Genomic DNA, 20,338 nt, shown 5'->3' with positions numbered 1-20,338 from the left:
AAACCCTTAGATTGGGAGGATTGGGATGAAACTTGGTTGGAAAAATAAGCAAAAGTCTTGCATACGTAATTTACATAATTGGAACGGATCCGCTCAATTGCGGGGGGAGGGGGTAATTCTGAAAAATAAGAAAAATAACGTATTTTTAACTTACGAAGGAGTGATCGGATCTTCATGAAACTTCATATTTAGAAGGACCTCGTAACTCTGATATCTTATTTTAAATCTCAACCGGATCAAACGTAATTGGGGGGGGGCAGTTGGGGGGACCGGAAATCTTAGAAAATACTTAAAGCGGTGAGATCAGGATGAAACTGGATGGGAAGAATAGAAACCTGTCTAAGATACGTGACTGACATAACTGGACCGGATCTGCTCTCTTTGGTGGAATTGGGAGGGGGGAGGTAATTTTGAAAATTGAGGTATTTGTAACTTACGAAAGGGTGACCAGATCTTAATGAAATTTGATATTTAGAAGGATCTTGTGCTATAAAGTTTAACTTTAGGTTCTGACCTTCTCACAAGTGCCAAATGAGCTCTTGGCTCTTGGCTCTTCCGACCTCGTCCAAATGAGCTCTTGGCTCTTCCGACCTCGTACCATATGAGCTCTCGGCTCTTCCGACCTCGTCACAAGTGCCATATGAGCTCTTAGCTCTTGTTTTGTTACAAGTAGTCACATTCGCAAGCAGTCAAAGTTGGAAATAGTCAATGTTGTAAATAGTCACAGCCGTAAGTAGTCGTAGACGCGGTCGCAAGTAGTCGCATGTGCATAGTGGTAGTAGTAGTGGCCCAAAAAATTCAAATTAATACCCTTGGTCGTTTATTTAACGACCAAGGGTATTTATTTAAAAATAAATGTCTGCAATGTCTGTGGGTTATACCCCAGACATTGCAGATAAGCCGCTTTGATAACCTGGATGTACAGGGTGTGTGTTGATTCAGTTCAACATCCCTTTCAACATTCTTTTAAGTTTCACCTTGACAACCTTAGTCTTTTCGGACGCACTAAGGATCAAACATTTTCCCTTCCCAATAATAAACTCTATAAGTAAGCAGTAGGCAAATTGAGCAATGTCATCCGTGAAGGCACAATTGTTGAACCATTTGACTATTTTGAACAAAATGGCTATTTCAAAATTTTATCAGTATTGAGGAGGGGGTGCCTAAAAAAGCGTGAGGGATCTATCCTAAGCATTTTTTAAGACCGAGGGTCAAACAGGCTCCACTTTCCCAATAAAAAAACCTTATATGTCAACAATGGGTAACTTGCATAACTTACAGCCCTACCAGGGATTTTCGGTTGTCATGTCTTCCCCGAGGGTATAGTTATTTGAACGAGACTATTTTGAAAAAAAATGGCTACATCAATGTTTGGGTCAAACAATTTAGAAAACCAAAAGTTAGATATCGAAAATATGTAAACATAGTGCTTTAGAAAATATATTTTCTGACAGCGTTTAAAGTTATAATAAGTCCTGGCACAGCGTATCTTGCAAACCCTATCTACAAAAGAAGCTTCAGTTTAGCACCGATGTCCCTCAGCCCTCCTAGTCGTTATTGGCAGGTCCCTCAGCCCTCACGTTATTGATGGACAGTTGTTGCTGCACAGGATCGTTGACAACTATGTGACTTGCTTTAGGTAGAATTTCAAAAATTCTGATGTAGTCTTTGACGGATATAGCTGTTGCTGTTCAAATGCTCCGCTAAACAAAAAAGAACAAAATGGACCTCTGACCGTGCGATCCATCTATACAACTTCTCGTTAACATTTTCCTTACCGTCAAAGCAAGCAACAGTTATGACGGTAATTTCTTACCGTCAAAGCAAGCAACAAACAGTTTCATTTTACAATGCGCTATGGCTTAAAAAAGAAGGAGACTAAAGTTCATCAATCCACTGGCCATACAGACTTTCTTGTTGTGAAGATAATTGTTCCTATTTAGACTGTGACGGAAGTTTCGGTTGTCGATTGTGATGCAAATTCGTAGGCTCTGCTGAACCATTATTAAAAAAAAATAAAATCTCGGTAAACCGGTCGGGTTCACACTTGCGAAACTTAACAAGCATTTTTACGAAGTTTCTTCAGTATTCAACCAAGGCATAACTTCAAAAGCTTGAGAGTAAACACCGCTCAGCCTTCATCAAGCAGAAAAGGATGAAAGGCTCATTTTCCTACAACACAGGCTTTTTGTCAACAAACTGTGCCGTTGATACCCTTTGTTACCACTGAAAGACTTCCTCTCACAATCCAAATTGCTCGATATTTCTTCTATCGTGTCCACTTTCAGATAGCTGTGTGAAATGAAAATCCTTCCAGTCGGGAACCCACTACTAGGGTTATGTTCCTTTAAGATGCTAAACTCGTGCCAGTCATGACAAGTGCAAAACTTCTGCAAGAACATTTGCTTAAATTCATCAAGTGCATGTTCGATTCAGGATGTCAAGCAGTGAGATGCTGATGTAGAAGAACTGGGCTGCGATGCACTCATGTATATTCCGAAAGGACGAGGACTTTATGAAATTAGCTGGGGACCAGCAGGAAAAATATAGAATTTGCTTCATATACATGTTTGTTATCTTCTTAAATAAAAACATATTTTTATTTATGTAAGAAGAACGTCACTATCTTAAATTCACGCTGCCAAAGCTTCTTAGGCAACCCAAAATTGAACTCAAAGCCTAAAGCCGTATTTTCTGCTGAAAAAGGATAGGAGCATTGTTTCCTAATAAAATCAACTTTTGAAACAAGAAAACGAAGTGCAAACAGTCGTGGAATCTAATTTCAACCAAACAACCAGCATTTGGTTCTCTAAGAAAAGCAGTGGTGTGATTCACAATTTGTTTTGGTCACCTGAACCTCAGAAAAAGATTTTAGAAGAAAGCTGTACTTCGAATGGGACTTAAAAAAGCTTACAAAAATCGTAAAAAAAATAAAAACAAAAGAAAATGACTAAAACTGATTGGTCTCGCATCTCTAATTAGAATTGTAGTATTTATTGCTTCGCATTGATTTTCCTTTAATAGTCTTCTTCAGTCTCGTATTGGCTATGCTGGTCCTCAACTACGTTCGTTTAGTTCTCATCCAAACTTTCCGAGCATGCATGAGTGCATTGCAGCCCAGTTCTTCGACATGAACATCTTGCTGCTTGATCACCCGAATCGCAAGTGAACTGGATGACTCTAAGTAGCCGCTCTGGTTCGTGTTTCGCATCTGTCATGACTGCCACAATTTCACCATCTTGAGGACACCAGCACCAAGTGGTGGGCTCCAGACTACAGGGATTCCCATTTCAAACAGCTATTTGAAACTGGACTTGATAAAAGAATTAGCGATCAGTCGAAGTTGTGGGTGGAAGTCTTCTAGCGCTAACAAAGTACTATCAATGGTCACTGCTTGTTGACGAAAAGCCTATGTTGTATGGAAAGGAATGTTTCACCCTTTTCGGCCTTATTAAGGCTAAGCGGTTCCTACTTTCAGGATTTTGACACTGTGTGTTGATTGAACACTGAAGTGGCTTCGTAAAAACGCTTGTCGCGTTTCGAAAGCGTGAACTCGACCTGCTTGCCGATATTTTGCAGTCCTGATGTAATGTCAATACCAAGGAAGGCATTTAAGAGCATAGTGTCAGCTGCAGTGTCACCGAGGCTTGGCTTTACTTTGAGATTACTGAAATTCTTCGCACTAGGCTTGTTGTCAATTTTTTAGAAAAGTAGTTGTTGTTCTTTTGTTTACTTTTTGTTGTATTTTTTAATGATGAACCAGAGCAACCTACAAATTTATATCACTAAAGACTAGTGAAAACCAAAACTTTCGTCACAGTCACAATAGAAACAGTTGTCTTCGAAATCGGCATTCTCAGGTGTATGATGACTTTTAATCCCCTTCTCTTTAAGCCATACCATGTTGCAAGATGAACCTTTCTAACTTTCTAACAGAAGCAATGCTTTCTCACTTTGTTGGTAAGAAAAATTGCATTTTAAGCAAAAGTGGTATAGAAGGTGTGAAAATGATCTCACGGCCTGAGATCCATTTAGCTACTTTTGGGGAGCGCAGCCTTTGATTGAAGGCCCACAGCTATATCCCGTCAAATACAATATCTACATTTTTGAAATTTGTCCTCAAGTAAGCCACATAGTTGTCACAGATAGCCTCATAAGATAAATCTATTTGCCATGGTATCCTGTGCAACCACATCTCATCAATAACGTAATGGCTTGATGTGCTAGAGGACACTTTTTCGAAACTGGAGGCTATTGTAGATGGGGTTCGCGAAAGATGCCCTGCCAGCATTTCTCATAACCTCAAATTCTAACAAGAAACATAGTTACTAATGTGTAACCAAAATACTAACGTTTTTTTGGTGTAGCTTTAAACACTAAAAGAAAAAATGTTTTAGGAGTTTTGGCTCATTTGTAAGGCTAATAATCGTTCATAGCAGGTGCAAATACATAGTAAAAAAAAAACAACTTTAAAATCCATTCAAAGTCAAACCATTATTTTTCAGCGGAAATTCGGGCCTTTAAATGCTATTTGTGTACTACTCCGCGTTTTAGATTTTTCAGACTTTGAGTGTGTTATTCTCCAGACCTTTCTGGTGATTTTGCCGTAAAAATCATTTGTGTTGAAATTTGTCCCAGATTTTACCATTTTTTTCACCTAGGACAACTAGCGTGGTGATTATGCATTAGCGTCTCCAAAAAATCAAGGAAGCAGAAAGAGAAATAAAACCTGGAATTGCGGGCAGGTTTTGCATTAACATCTCCAAGAAATCAAACAAGGAGAACATTTTCTTCTTCTACTTGTTTGGTAATTTCGAGACACTAACGGGGGGGGGGGGGCTAAGATCGAACTCTGGGCTCATTATTACCAAGCAAAGATAAATCCTAGTCTGCCACCACAGGGTGATAGAAGAACTTCTCTTTCCTTTTTGATTACTTGGAAACGCTGATACATAATCTCCCTGTTTTCCCCATCAAACACCATTCCGCTGCCCAGCCATTTTTATATGTAGCTACGCGAGGTATAGTTATATAATTTGTCTGGACCTGGCCCACCTTAAAATGCTCAGAAATAAATTTTGGTCAGGGTCATATCCAGGGTTTTTGTTCAAAATGGGGGAAGGGATACAAAAAGCTCCGTTGACTGGAGCAGATTAGTGATTACTAAGGTTTATGTGTGCAAAAGTTTGTTTACGTGCAATTTGTTAATTTTTCTGTGTCGAGAAAGATGTCAGGGGGAGGGGAAGGTCAAAACCAGGTAGGCTTTTGGACAGGGCCATATCTTTGGTTCTGGCTCGAGCCAAGCTCTGGATCTAAGCTATATCAAACAGTTTGTGGTAACGAACTGAAAGTAAGGAGTGACTCGGCTCAATAGTAACAGAAACTATAAAAAAAAAACTTAATTTTGATGCCAATAGAGACATCAAAAGAATCTGATTTTTATGCTGATTTCAAATGTATAAGCTTCATCAAGCTTAGTCATACCTAACAAAAGTTACAAGCCTCAGGAAATTTGCCTTATTTTCGGAAAAAAGGGGAAATACTCTCTAAAAGTCATAGAATCTTAATAAAAATCACACCATCAGATTCATTGTATCAGAGAGCCCTACTATAGAGGCTACAAGCTTCTATCTGCAAAAGTGTGGAATTTTGTAATTTTTGCAAGAAGAACGATCACGGATGCGTGTTTATTTGTTTGTTTGTTTTTGTTTTGTTTTTCCATGGGTGATCGTATCGACCCTGTGGTCCTTAAATATCACGAGAGAACACATTGGGACGGAAATTAAAAGTTCTAGTGTCGTTTTTAATTGACAAAAAAATTGGAGAGCAACTAGACCCCTTCCCCCATTCATTTTTTTCCAAAGTCAACCAATCAAAATTTTGAGATAGCCATTTTGTTCAGCATAGAAGAAAAATCTAATAACTATATCTTTGAGAATGACTTAATTCCCACAGCCCTTGGGGTAAGGGCTGCAATTTGTAAACTTTGTCGATTGTTTACATATAGTATCGGTAATTGCGAAGCATACAGACATTTCCAGTGGGAATTTTTTTGGGGGGAGGGGGTGGTTGGGTTGGGAGCTACGCTGGAGGAACTTTCCATGGAGAAATTTTTCATGGGAGAAGAGAATTTTCCATGAAGAGGGCACCGGATTTCCCAGCATTATTTAAAAAAGATCAGAAAAAAAAAAAAAATCAACTGAAAGTAAGGAGCAGCAATAAAACTTAAAACGAACAGAAATTATTACGTGCAATATAAATAAAGTTTAAATAGGGATAAAATCTTTTTAATAGACAGTGATAAATTTCACAAAAACACTAGATTATTCGGTCAAATATACAGTGACCATCATCAGCATTAATACTCATCAGTATTACCATCAGTATTAATACCAATCAGTATTAATATCTAGTATTCTTGTGAAATTTATCGCTATCTATTAAAAGGATTTTATCACTATTTGAACTTTTATTTTTCGTCATGGAAAGACAGTGTGGTCTTTGAAATTATTTACGTATATGAGGGGGTTCGCCTCCTTCTCAGTACCTCGCTCTTTACGCTAAATTCTTTTAGTACCTTCAAAAGAGTTATTTATTCCATTTAAATGGCTTTTGTGATTTCGTAGTCATTCATAAAGAATTGAAACAAAATTCGAACTTTATCATACAGAGCGAGGCGTTGTCGCCCCTCATATGCGTAGTAATTTTTGTTCACTTTAAGGTTTAATGTTGCTCCTTACTTTCAGTTGCAAAAACTTGTTTTTTTTTATTTAATCAATTAATTCGTTGTAATGAACTGTAGTAAGGAGCGACCCGGCTCAATAGTTACCTAAACTCTAAAAAACGGAATTTTGATACCAACAGTTAAATCAAAAGAATCGCAGTTGTAATGCTGATTTTAAATATACAAGCTTCATCAAGTTTGAATCTTACCCATCAAAAGTTACGAGCCTAAGAAAATTTGCCCTATTTTAGAAAATAGGAGGAAACATCCCCTAAAAGTCAAAGAATCACACCATCAGATTCAGCGTATCAGGGAACCTTACTGTGCAAGTTTCAAGCTCCTATCTACAAAAATGTGGAATTTTGTATTTTTTGCTAGAAGACAGATCACGGATATGGTTTTTATTTGTTTGTTTGTTTTTTTCACAGGGGTGATCGTATCAACCCAGTGGTCCTAGAATGTCGCAAGAGGGCTAATTTTAACGGAAATTAAAAGTTCTAGTGCCCTTTTTAAGTAACTAAAAAACTCGGAGGGCACCTTGGCCCCCTCCCACGCACATGTTTTCGAAAAGCCACTGGATAAAAATTTTGAGATGGCCATTCTGTGTAGTCAAGAACTTAGTCAAAAACCTAACTATGTCTTTGGGGACAACTTAATCCCCCACAGTCCCCGGGGACTGTGCAAGTTACAAACTTTGACCATTGTTTACATATAGTAATGTATATTATGAAGTTTACAGACGTTTTCAGGGTGAATTTTTTGTGTTGGGGTTAGGGTGGGTCGAGAGAGGGGTTTACGAGGGAGGATCTTTCCACGAAGGAATTTTTCATGAGGCAAGAGAATTTCCACGAAAAGGGCGCAGGATTTTCTAGCATTATTTAAAAAAAAATGAGAAAATAAATACATATCTGCAACTGGAAGTAATGAGCAGCATAAAACTAAAAACGAACATAAAATAATAATTATATAAAGGGGTTCGTCTTCTCTACAATATATTGCTCTTTACGCTGAAGCATTTTTAGTAATTTAAACTATTTATTCTAAGGCCTATGTGATTCAGGGGTCAATCTTAAAGATTTGGGACAAAATTCAAGCTTTAGTGCAAAGATCGAGGTATTGAAGAGGGGGTGAACCCCCTCATATTCATAATAAAAATACACAAATATAGAAGTTCGTTATGTAAGTAAATTCGTAAGATACGCATGTTTATTACTAACAAAAACGTTTTTAAAAAAGTAAAAAAAAAATCTAGTTGTGTTTTTAAGCAACCAAAAGTTGGAGGATAACTAGGCCCTCTACCCCACCCCTTTTTATCAAAATCGTCCGATCAAAAAAATGAGGAAGCCATTTAGTAAAAAAATAATTAATATACAAATTTCGTATCATTTGTTGATGTGCGATGAGCCATTATCAAAACATGCATTAATTCAAAAACGTTCAGAAATTAAATAAAAAAAAGAGTTTTTTCTTTAACTGCGAGTAAGGAGCGACATTAAATCTTAAAACGAACAGAAATTATTCTGTAGGTGAAAGGGAGTGTCCCCTCTCCAACGCCCCCCTCTTTACGCTAAAGTTTGACTCTTTGTCACAATTCAACTTTTTAAAACAATTAAAAAATTTATCGTAAAGAGCGATGCGTTGAGGAGGGGACAATCCCTTTCATATACGGAATAATTTCTGTTCTTTTTAAGTTTTAATGTTGCTCCTTACTTGCAGTTAAAAAACGTGTTTTTTATTATTTAATTTCATAAAGAATCTTGCATCCAGCCAATTGCCAATATGAGTGTTTGACTAGTACTTATACTCAATGTGAATTCTTAGAGCCTTCTCTTTAAGTTATCGGCTGCTGAAATTTTAGAGCTAATTTGAAAATAGTACAGTTTCTATTCGACTAAACTAAATTGTTTTCCTAATTAATCATACAAGAATAAGGGAGGCTTTTGAACGCGATTGCAAGGACATACCCGACCCCAATGGGTAGTCAGATACCAAGACGCTGCATTACCAAATGGTATCTAAAACCCTTAGTTCAAAGAATACTCTCTCTTTCGCTAAACAGAGTGAAGAAAAACCGAGTTTGAGGTGATTTGTTAACAACGAGAGCTATTGTTCAAGCTTTTAAGTGTTAATGTAGATCAACTTGGATTTTATTCAAAATATGTTCAATTTGTAAATAGGGTAAGTTTCCTCACAGATGATAATATAAATAGAACTAGGAACGAAAATGAAGATTTTTTGGTACTTTTGTCTTAGAGCCACCACACTCAAGATCTTGTATTGCGAACATGAGACAATAACCGGTTTTCATGCTCTTTATACCAGACAATATTAGCTCCAGCTTGGTGGGAAACTAAATGGTATCTATGTTTCAATCAAATATTTAGTTTGTATTTTGGTTAGGTTAGCCTAGTTTTGGTTACGTATTTATTATAATGCAGTCTCCCTCCTCCCATAATTCTTGTTATAGTTTTCATAATTTTGTTGATAAAGTATTTTGTTTTCATCATAATTTGTTTTATTTCACTAGCATTAACCAAATTTCAACTCTCGACAGAACTTCGAGTGTGGTGGCATTAAAACACAAGTACCAATTTTTCTTAATCAAAGGGAAGACACAAACTCGTGTGAGTCATCCTGTGCGCAACAAAAATAAGACCATGAAAAAAGGAAAGGATTAAAAGCAACCCAAAAACAATTAAATTGGACTTTAAAGAAATAAAAACCCTTTTAGGCGTATATTAGCTTACTAAAATCAAGGTACAGTTTCTTCACTATTGAGGGGCAATAAATTAAATTGGGAAATGCTTGAACTATTTTAATTAATTCACTTAAAACTACAAAAACATTAACCACCAACAGATAGCAGAGCTCGTCAAGTTGAGTATATAAACAGTAAAACTTCATATTTGAGATTCATGATATTCTATTTTTTTTTTCTTTTCTTTTTTTTATATTTTTTTTAATCTTTTTTTTTTTAATGCACATAGCATGCAGCATATTTAGCATCGTCTAAAAACCGAATTATTAAAACAATATCATACAAGATTTAAGAAAATTTTTATTCTAACTGTTCCAGAAAGTCAAACCCCTTTACGTTAGGCTTCTAGGGACTTTGTAAAATTAATTAGGCCATAGAATTCAATGATTTTGTAGAAATTCTATTTAGGATTTCCATTGTCAAAAAAAGATCAGCTTCTCCACCATTTGTCTAAAAAAAAAATTGATAAAAGTCTCATAGAATAGAAATCAGACAGGAAAATAAAATATGATTCTACTATCCGATTCTGCATTCCATAGTCTTTCCAAGTACAACAACCAACGCCTTGGTAATTTCTACCCAGCATTCTAATGGGACCAGGTATAGCCATAAGCTATATACATAATTTTACTCATTTTTTTTTCTTTTTTCAAACTGGCTTTGTTTGGCAATACGAACCAATTTTTGATGATAATTACGTATAAGTGGAAAATCTGATATTTTATTTTGTCGATCTGATTTCTGTCCTAAAAGCAAATCTAACCCTATTGTCTTGTTTTATCACAAATTGCTCGTCGTCGAACTAAAGACTTGTTAGTCGCGAGTGTTTATACTTGGAATCATTGTTTTTTGCTGGTTTGTGGGAGAATGCCTGGAGAAATTTCAGAAGGGCGCAAGTTCAGTAATTGTACACCTTCTTTCCCAGTTTGAGGAAAATCTGTAACAACAGAAGTATGGTCGAATTCAATGCCCCATTCAACACTGTTTCCAAACATAGGGCGGTCGCTAATATGGCAATTGTGTCCTCTCCCCTACTAATTGGGATATATACAGCCCTAGGCTATTCGACAAAAAATGTGAATGTATCAAATACTACTAATCTGGGTTTCAATATTTATGCATGTCTGAGAAAACGGAAGTCTGCATAATTCAAATCATCTGAAACGTTGATTATATCCAGGAAAGGAATGCAAATTTACTAATTCTTCGTTTTACGAAGTTCCAAATTCAGGCAACTTGATATGATCAAATAATTCGTGTTAAACCGTGTCTTTGAAAGATGTCCACGCAGACAATTCTTTCTTCCGTGTTGTACTACCAAACACTTGCTTTAATGGGATTTAGTACACATTTACCCGTGTAATAAAAGAGGATTACGTCCTCCAGATCCATTGCTGGTGCATTGCTGGTGCCTCCAGGTCCATTGCTGGTCGTCCAGTCGACGTTTCAGGTTCTGGGTCTTTTTGACAGGGACAGTTAGCAAGCCTGTCGTCAAAACTCTGTAATACGTCACTATTAACTCCCAGCCAATCAGTAACATTCAGCTCTAAAAATAATTCTTTGATAGGAACTTCAATTGAAAATTCGTCATTTTTAAGAGCTCAAGAAGTGCTTAAATTTCAATTTGCGATAGAAGCTATTATTATATTCGTAAAGAGCATAAAAAAAGGTATCGAGTGGTATGTTCACTTTATTGGTAAGTCAATTATATGAATTGTGATATATTTACCAGGGGAGATACTGATGAACAATAATGTATTAATTGTTGTTGGGTTAGTGAGCGCGTCGAAACGAGAAGATGACCTTGAGTTCGTATTGGGGGACTTGTTCTTTCTCCAGTCCTGACAAAAGCGTATTTGTTTGGTTTTTATGTTTGTCGTCTGAAAGACTTTTTGGCTAGTTGAGAATTCCAACAAATATGACGTTGAAAGTGACGTTAAATGACTTTCATCTTATTCTGTCACTTCCTTTGAATTACTGCAGTTAATATCAAATTTATCGGCTGCAATAATTCAAAGGACGGTATGTTACATAGTTCAGACTCTGCAAAAAAGCGAAAACCGTAGTTCGGTTCTCCTGACTGTAATTAAGGACCCTCTATTTGTAAAAGGAATGTTTTCTTTGAGCATCTAAAATATAACGAAAAGGGTTTGAAGAATATCCCTGGGGGCATAGACCTTTCAAATGAGCTGGGAGCCCTCTCCCAACTTTCTATGGCCACTACTTCAAAACGGTCAATCCCGCGGAAAAGGGAGACATGACACTACTTCTTATTCAAAGAAGGTGATTTTTGTTTAAGGTGGGGTTCTAAATCTCTTATGTAGGGTTTTTCACCATGGTCATCCCAATGGTGCCATTTTCCTCCGATCCGGTGCCGTTTTGAGGGTCTTTCGTAATTCCTGTAATTTTGTTTTCGCAATAAACTATACTTTCGCAATATACTGTTAAGATTAAAAAAAATAATAGTTACCACTCATAAGTCAGCTTCAGATTACAGTTTTTGTTTTTACCAGTTTATTTCAAGAGGTTTTTTGGAACTTTTGGTTCCTATGGGCCCTCCTTTGCTCTTTAATAGGTGCCAGCCATCGCTGCAACCACAACTTTTTTATTCCTATTTGTTCGGAAAATCTGACATTGCAGTATAATTAGATAGTGAGGGGCGCGAAATTCCGGTTCGCAAATAACCTTGACTTTGAAAAGAATTCAACTATAGGCAATCCCAATGTTGCATTCAAGTTATGATGGTAAAAGCGGCTGAAAACGAATTGCCAAGTTTTTTTTTCTATTCGACAGCTTCTTCTGTTTCAAGTCCGTGGTGATCCAATTAACTTTTCAATTTACAGTTTGTTTTTTAGACTTTATCCTAATTTTGTTTCTTACTTAAACGCTCACTGAGAGCATCTTACGCCTATCTAGTAGGAAGCTTGAGCAGTAAAAGTTGTATTTTGACACGGAGTTGAAGTTTTTGCTCCTCCCTAAGACACTCAGAACTAACTTGTAGTAAGTAGTGGCGGTTAACCTATATTATGGTCAAGTAGCTACTAACTCTTTGCCACCGGGAGTGTATCTCAGATTGCCACTTGATTGTCACGACAGAGGTATAAAAGCCTACATAACCTAAGTATCGAATAGGATCTTACTGTAATAAGACCCAAAACACCTTCAGCGAACCTTTGTAAAACATGTTTGCTGCTAGTGGTGCCATCTAACCAAAGAGGGGATTTACTTTTCCAAATCCAAGGGTAGGGGCAATTTTTTTCATTTTGTCAACGAAAATACAAAAAAAAATTTCAACGATGATACCAAAAATGGTATTTTTCAAAGTCTGATGGAGTATATGGCCTCCTGCTACCCCTCCCCCTCCAAATAATTGACGCTACTGGCTTATGCATTATTCAAGCCTTATTCCATTTAAAGAAATTGTTGTTGTTTCTTCAAAAAGCAATGAATGCTAAGTTAAAGGCCTTGGACCCAAATTCTGAAATGCCGTGATTTTCATAAAATTGACCTTTTTGCTATGTTTTACATAGTATTTTGTTTGCTACATTTAAATTTTTTTTTCCCTTTCCCTATGGACTTGTTAAGTTTTGACTGACACCGAGTGCTGAGTCACGGGCAAAGCAGCCAAGTAGATCAGACATAATAGCACAATAGAAATTAATAGGGGGGATTGAAACAAGCACGAAAACAATCATATTGAATCAAAAACATTGGAAGTTAGAGGAGCTGTGTAATCCTGATATGGGGGGGGGGTCCTTCCTTCCTCAGGGTAGTAAACCAGTGGTGGCAAACTGCTATGTTTTTTTCTTCAACTAGGTTCATTTTAAACAAGTTATAACGTTATACTTTATCGTAATTTCTTTGTCTTTTCAACTTGCATTTTATGTTTTTTTTTTTTTTTTTTTTTTTTGTTTAATTCGAAAGACAAAGAAGATGGTACTATGAATCGGATGAAGTGTAAACTGTGGCCTCTACTTTTATGGATAATTAAAATACACTCATTGTTTTGAAGTACTTTGTGAAAATTTTTAGTCATATTTATAAATTCGTAAAATAGCATAACTAAACTGAAGAACAGCGTTGCCAACGCTTTGAGATAAACTGCACCAGTTTTAGGACTAAGATTGTACCACAAGAGAATATTTTGTATAATCTGAAAAGCAGGTTAAAAATAGCCATAAAAAGTCGAACATTTTCGATAAACGAAAGTTTGTATAGATATCCAAGTTAGGAAGTAGCATGTAAACCTAAGTGTACTCGAAAATTTGTATTAAAACTGTACAATTGTGTTGGTTTGGCAACATTTCTGACGGCTAGTTACAAATGCTACTGTTGCAAGTTTGTCGTATAATTAATTACTTAAGGATAAGACATTCACAAACGTTCGTCCTTAATTCGACCTTAAGTAATGTTTAAACTTAGATTAGCTTTCGAAGATTCTTTCACAAGTGCAGTAATTTCTGAAGTTTCATGACGGTCGATGCTCTGAAATTTTTTAAATTAAACTTTAAACCTAAGAAAAGGGGACAACAAAGAGAAACGGAGACAAGTATGAAGATCACGGCTACTGGTCTTGATACCTTTTTTTACTCCCTTCTTATCGCTAACAAAAAATGCAACTCCAAAAAAAAAAAAAAAAAATCAACTATAAACAGAACAAAGTACCAACTGAAATATGTCGAGTGGCATTTGGTTCCTTTTCATCACGCTTTTTACTTAAAATTATCCTTTAACTATCATTCCCTTGAAAAACCTTAAATTGCTTTTCTTCTTGCAAGTCCTTTTACGAACTTTAGTCAATAAATCATATGATCAATGACCTAACGTTTAAATTAAGAGATTTGTGTCATGCATCATATCTGTTATTGAAATGTTTACATATGTGAATGCTTGGTTGAATCTTGTACCGCTGTGATCTAAATCGATTATTGCACTTTCAAGAGGGATCATTGCATGAAATTAGTTTGTCTTCTTTTATTGTTGCCCTTGAGTTAGAGCAGGTCGACAACCCTGTTGGGGTTCCCAACGATGTATATATACAGACAAATCTGATGAATACCAGCCACATGTCAAACAATCTTCTTGTGCAGTGATTCAAGATATATGGGTGTTTTATGGTAAACCGTTTTTATTTGTCATTGTCAGCCTAGAGTGAAATTTTTCAACCTTGATTTGGCATAACCCTCCAGCTCTTCCTAGCTTTAGGGTGTTGCATGACCGATGCGATACTACTTTTAATAGGCTGCTGTTTATCAGTTTTTTCCCCCCAAAACATTGCTTTGAAGTATCCAAACACATGGATCCAATCACGAATATTACAAGATAAAAGATACAAGTGACAAGATAAAAAAGTTAAAATGATCCCTCATTGGCACACAATAGGCAACTTTCATGGTCGCAGCGGTAGCTGCAACTTGGTAAAGAGCGAGCCACAGCCCATAGTAACCAGAAGTTTGAAAAATACGTTTAAAAAAAAAACTGCCTTGTGAAAAGCTTCTGACACTGACTCAGGAATGATAACTATTATTTTGGTTCGTCTTAAAAGTAAAAAGTTCATTGCGAAAAGAAACTTATGGTGATTTCGAAAAAAAAACCATTAAACCCCTCAAAAATGCGTCAGATCGAAATGAAAAATTTACCATTGGAATCAGCATGGTTGAAAATCTTAAAAGGGGAAATTATAGTCCCCCTCCTCGAACAACAAGGAAAGTCACTTTTGCATCTGTAGCACTAATCTGTCTCCTTTTTTTCTTCTTTTTTTCCAGTAGGCTTAGTAGGCTACCAGAACATCGTAGAGAGATGCTTAATGGCTCGTTCAAAAGCTATTTCTCATATTTCTCAAGGGGTGGCACTAGCAGGCTACCAGAACATCGTAGACAGATTTTTCATAAAGCTCATGTAAAAGATATTGCTCATATCTACGTTCTTTCTATAAATTCCACCATCTGCAAGTTCCAAATGACACTAAAAACGGCACTTTTGGTGCCATGTCTCAAGTGGAAAAGGTGGGGCTATTAGGCTAGCAGAACTTATAAGAGAGATGTTTAATGGTTCATTTCAAAGCTATTGCTCATATCTACGTGTTGTTTTTTTTTTTTTTTTTTTTTTTTTTATTAATTCAACCATTCGTAAATGCGACATAGCACTGAAAACAGCACTTTTGGTGCCACTCCTTAAGTGGAAGAGCTCTGAAGTACAAAACAGTTACTATTGTAATAGTTATGTTCCAGAACCCTTAACTGGAGGTTTACAAGAACCCCTCCCAGCCCCCTAGTAAGTTTTAGAAATCGTCTGATCATCAGTAGGCTACTGAAACATTAGCAGGCTACCACACCGTTGTAGATAGATGTTGAATGTCTCAATTAAAAGCTATTGCTTATATTTACTAGGTTTTTACAAATTTTCCCGTCTATTAGATTTCACAGATTTGAATGTTAACTAGTTTCTGGGGAAAATATGCAATGAACTCTTTGTCATGGTTGAAGTATTAACTTTTTTCCAGGCCCAACAACGGTACTTTACGTCTCAACTGGAAAAGCTGGGGCTATTTGGCTACCATAAATTTTTAGAGTGATGTTTAATGGCTCATTAGAAAACCTTTGCTCATATCTACGTGATTTTTATTAGTTCTACCATTCGCAAGTGAGATATAACGCTGAAAACAATACTTTTGGTGCCACTTCTTAGGTGAAAAATCTTGGAAGTATAAAACGTTATCATAGTAATAATCAGGTCCAAAACCTTTAACTGGAGGTTAGTAAGAACACCTCCCGTATGTTTCTCCTCCAGCCCCTTTAATAAGCTACGCAATTAAAGTCCTACAAACACCAATATTAAATTACATTATTAGAGCCGTGGTTAGTACAGCGGTGGGCTTCAAGCTAGATTACCTTGCGTTCGATTCCAGCTTGGATTTTTTTTTTAACCATGGCTTGTCCCTCCTTATTACTATTTTTCAGATAATCCACTATTTTTGGAAATGTGATGCACTCATTTTTTAAAGCATATCCCAGGAAGGCTCATTTTGAACCTATTGCTTATATCTACCTGCCTTTTATCAATTTTATCATTATTAAGTGCCATATAGCAATAAATACAGCACTTTTGATGCCACTGCTTAAGTGGAAAAGTTTGGAAGCATAAATCGGTAGCATTACAATAATAATTGTCCAAAGCCCTTAACTGGAGGTTTATAAGAACCCTTCACATATAATCCCTCTCCAGACCCACTTAGTAAGTTTCATAAATTGCCTACTCGTTTTAAAAGTAAAAGATTATTACGAAAACGAATTAACAAAAACTATAAACTTTTCAACTAAAAATCTACCAAAAATTAAACTTGAATGATCAACAGTTTCGAATTGAACCTTCAAACTTCATTCTGCGATGAAGCCTGTGTGCTAGTTCTATTGCTGGTAATTGAGGGGAATGGATGTCCTTGCCCCCTTAGTATTTTGCTCCTGCCTAGATTTTGAGAAACACCTTTTTTGGTTATTTCATTGGAAAATGAACGTTTTTTCATTTGAAAAAATGGGGGAAAGTACCAAAAGTGCACTTTGTGGGAATGTGCTATCATGAGCTTTTAAATGAGTCGTTAAACCGCTCTCTTTTGTTACAGTAGCCTTCTAGTTTCTGCTAGTCAGTAAGCGGTGTATAAAGTATTCATTGTGGCTTTTTCAGGTGCAGTCGGCCGAGTAAAAACAAACGAAAAGCATCGAAAAACAAACGTTTCTGGAAAAAATGAACTGTTTTGTTAAGTATGGATAATGAACCTCTTACACAAGTTCATATTACAGACTGACACAAGAAACAAGCCACAAGAAATGTGTTACAGACTGAACGTTTTTCTTAGCTGTTAAGATTATCAGCAGTATTTTCTAGAGGTTTCTTATCTCCCCTAGATCGGTGATAATTAGAAATTATATTAAAATTAAGTTTTCAACTGAAACTAAGGAGTGACATTAAAACTTAAAAGAACATACATTATTTTGTATACGTAAAAAAGATCATGGCAGCGTTCGAAACAGCTGTTAAAATCAGCGTTTTTAAAAATCAGCGTTTTTGCTCATCGATAACAAACGTTCCTGAAAAACAAGAATTGTTTTTATAAAGTATGGATAATGAACTTCATGTTACAGACTGAAAGTTGTTCTGCAGTATTTTCTAGAGGAGTCTTATCTCCCCTAGATCGGTGATGATTATAAATTATATTAAAACTAAGTTTTCAACTGAAACTAAGGAGTGACATTAAAACTTAAAAGAACATACATTATTTTGTATACGTAAAAAAGATCATGGCAGCGTTCGAAACAGCTATTAAAATCAGCGTTTTTAAAAATCAGCGTTTTTGAGAATATATATATATATATATATATATATATATATATATATATATATATATATATATATATATATATATATATATATATATATATATATATATATATATATATATATATATATATATATATAAAAGAATATATATATAAGAATATATATATATAAGAATATATATATATAAGAATATATATATATAAGAATATATATATATATATATATATATATATACTAGCTGTTTTTGCTCATCGATAACAAACGTTCCTGAAAAACAAGAATTGTTTTATAAAGTATGGATAATGAACTTCATGTTACAGACTGAAAGTTGTTCTGCAGTATTTTCTAGAGGAGTCTTATCTCCCCTAGATCGGTGATGACTAGAAATTATATTAAAACTAAGTTTTCAACTGAAACTAAGGAGTGACATTAAAACTTAAAACATTATTCTGCATAGATAAGAAAGATCATGATAGCGTTATTTCTACATTAAACTTTAATCAAGAGCGAACGAGGATTAATTCAAAAAAACAAAAACAAAGTTTATCCGAGGAAAGTAAAGAGTGAAGTTGAAAATTAAAATGGACAAATTTATTGCTTCACAGCCTATCTAATATATATCAATAAAACTAGTACAAATAAACCAACTAATTATGTTTGCCTATACTTTTAGGATCACAGAAAACTAGTGCTTTACTGAAAACACAAAATAATATGGTAGTTTTGGTACAGTAAAAGGAAACAAACTAAGAACACCATTTACAGCATAAAAATATTAGGATTGTTTTGTATATATAATATATATATATATATATATATATATATATATATATATATATATATATATATATATATATATATATATATATATATATATATATATATATATATATTATATATATATATATATATACTAGCTGTTTTTGCTCATCGATAACAAACGTTCCTGAAAAACAAGAATTGTTTATAAAGTATGGATAATGAACTTCATGTTACAGACTGAAAGTTGTTCTGCAGTATTTTCTAGAGGAGTCTTATCTCCCCTAGATCGGTGATGATTAGAAATTATATTAAAACTAAGTTTTCAACTGAAACTAAGGAGTGACATTAAAACTTAAAACATTATTCTGCATAGATAAGAAAGATCATGATAGCGTTATTTCTACATTAAACTTTAATCAAGAGCGAACGAGGATTAATTCAAAAAAACAAAAACAAAGTTTATCCGAGGAAAGTAAAGAGTGAAGTTGAAAATTAAAATGGACAAATTTATTACTTCACAGCCTATCTAATATATATCAATAAAACTAGTACAAATAAACCAACTAATTATGTTTGCCTATACTTTTAGGATCACAAAAAACTAGTGCTTTACTGAAAACACAAAATAATATGGTAGTTTTGGTACAGTAAAAGGAAACAAACTAAGAAAACCATTTACAGCATAAAAATATTAGGATTGTTATTTTGTTTTTTTCGTTTAATTTGGTATCACTTCTGGACAATGACTCAGTTCAATAACTGGCTCTCGTTTTGGTTGTGAAAAGGACATGTCATGGTTAGTTTCAAACTTTCAAACTTTGAAACTTTCAAACTTTTAGTTTGTAGACAAGTTTGAAGTAAAGCCATCTTGATAGTATTTATTATTTGATAGTATTTATTATATTGTTATTATTTGATAGTATAGTATTTGATCTTCATTTCAAGTTATGCTAAAGCGTATTTCTTACAATTTAAGATTTTATATTACTCACTATTGGTATTATAGCTGGCGAGACCAAAATGCTACCTGATAAATCAATCTAATACTTCTGTATGCTGTTCAGGAACTTTGCGCTTATTAAAAAAATATTTAATTTTGTGCTTATGTTTTTAAGATAATTTTAATTGTATACTGAAAGCTGCTGATGTCATAACAGGTGTAAGACTATGAAAAGCTTTATAGATTCGCTTATTGTTGTCTGGCTATATACTCACTTTTGACACCCAAATCAATATTCCTCTTTTTTTATGCTTTACTTTTGTGTTTTCAGTAAAGCGCTAGTTTTCTATAATCCTAAAAGCATAGGAAAACGCAATTAGTTGGATTATTTGTACTAGTTTTATTGATATATATATAAAATAGGCTGTAAACTGAAAAAGAGGTATATGTAATTTTGGTAAAACTTAGCTATATACAACCTGGATAAACTAAGCTTAGGAATCGATTGGCAAAGTCAGAAACTTTCTATCTATCACTGCCGCTCCAAAATAATTTTAGTTTCTTGACTCTTTGGAAAATTTTAGAAAATGGCTTATGTCTATTTTTTTTTATTGACGAAGCCTACCTACTGTGAAACGAATGTAACTAGGCGTTGGAAGATCGATGATCCCTGACATAAAGACAAGAGCCACATACGGATATTGGGAGGGGGTCTTTGAGCTCCAACCAACGAAATATCGAGGTTTGGGTAGTTACTACACACAAAACATTAAATATGCATAAATAATTTACATAAATTTTCTTTACGTTGTTACAAGAT

At 34.9% G+C, this 20,338-nt stretch overlaps 1 protein-coding gene across 7 annotated transcripts in view; it reads left to right on the top strand.

Annotated features, from left to right (window-relative positions):
• LOC136041009 (serine proteinase stubble-like) overlaps nucleotides 1-20,338 on the top strand; it is a 163,752-nt gene that overhangs the window by 38,749 nt on the left and 104,665 nt on the right. For 6 of the 7 annotated variants that reach the window (XR_010620938.1, XR_010620937.1, XM_065725506.1 and 3 more), the window contains exon 1: nucleotides 8,720-8,902. The exons of the other annotated variant lie outside the window; for it this stretch is intronic. The gene's annotated coding sequence lies outside the window, so the exon portion shown is untranslated. Of the gene's footprint in view, nucleotides 1-8,719; nucleotides 8,903-20,338 lie in introns of those variants that run through there. 7 annotated transcript variants of the gene reach the window in all.

The sequence above is a fragment of the Artemia franciscana genome, chromosome 21, assembly GCF_032884065.1.
Source record: "Artemia franciscana chromosome 21, ASM3288406v1, whole genome shotgun sequence".
In the NCBI taxonomy this organism is placed as follows: domain Eukaryota; kingdom Metazoa; phylum Arthropoda; class Branchiopoda; order Anostraca; family Artemiidae; genus Artemia; species Artemia franciscana.
This window is presented reverse-complemented; position numbering and strand designations above follow the sequence as displayed.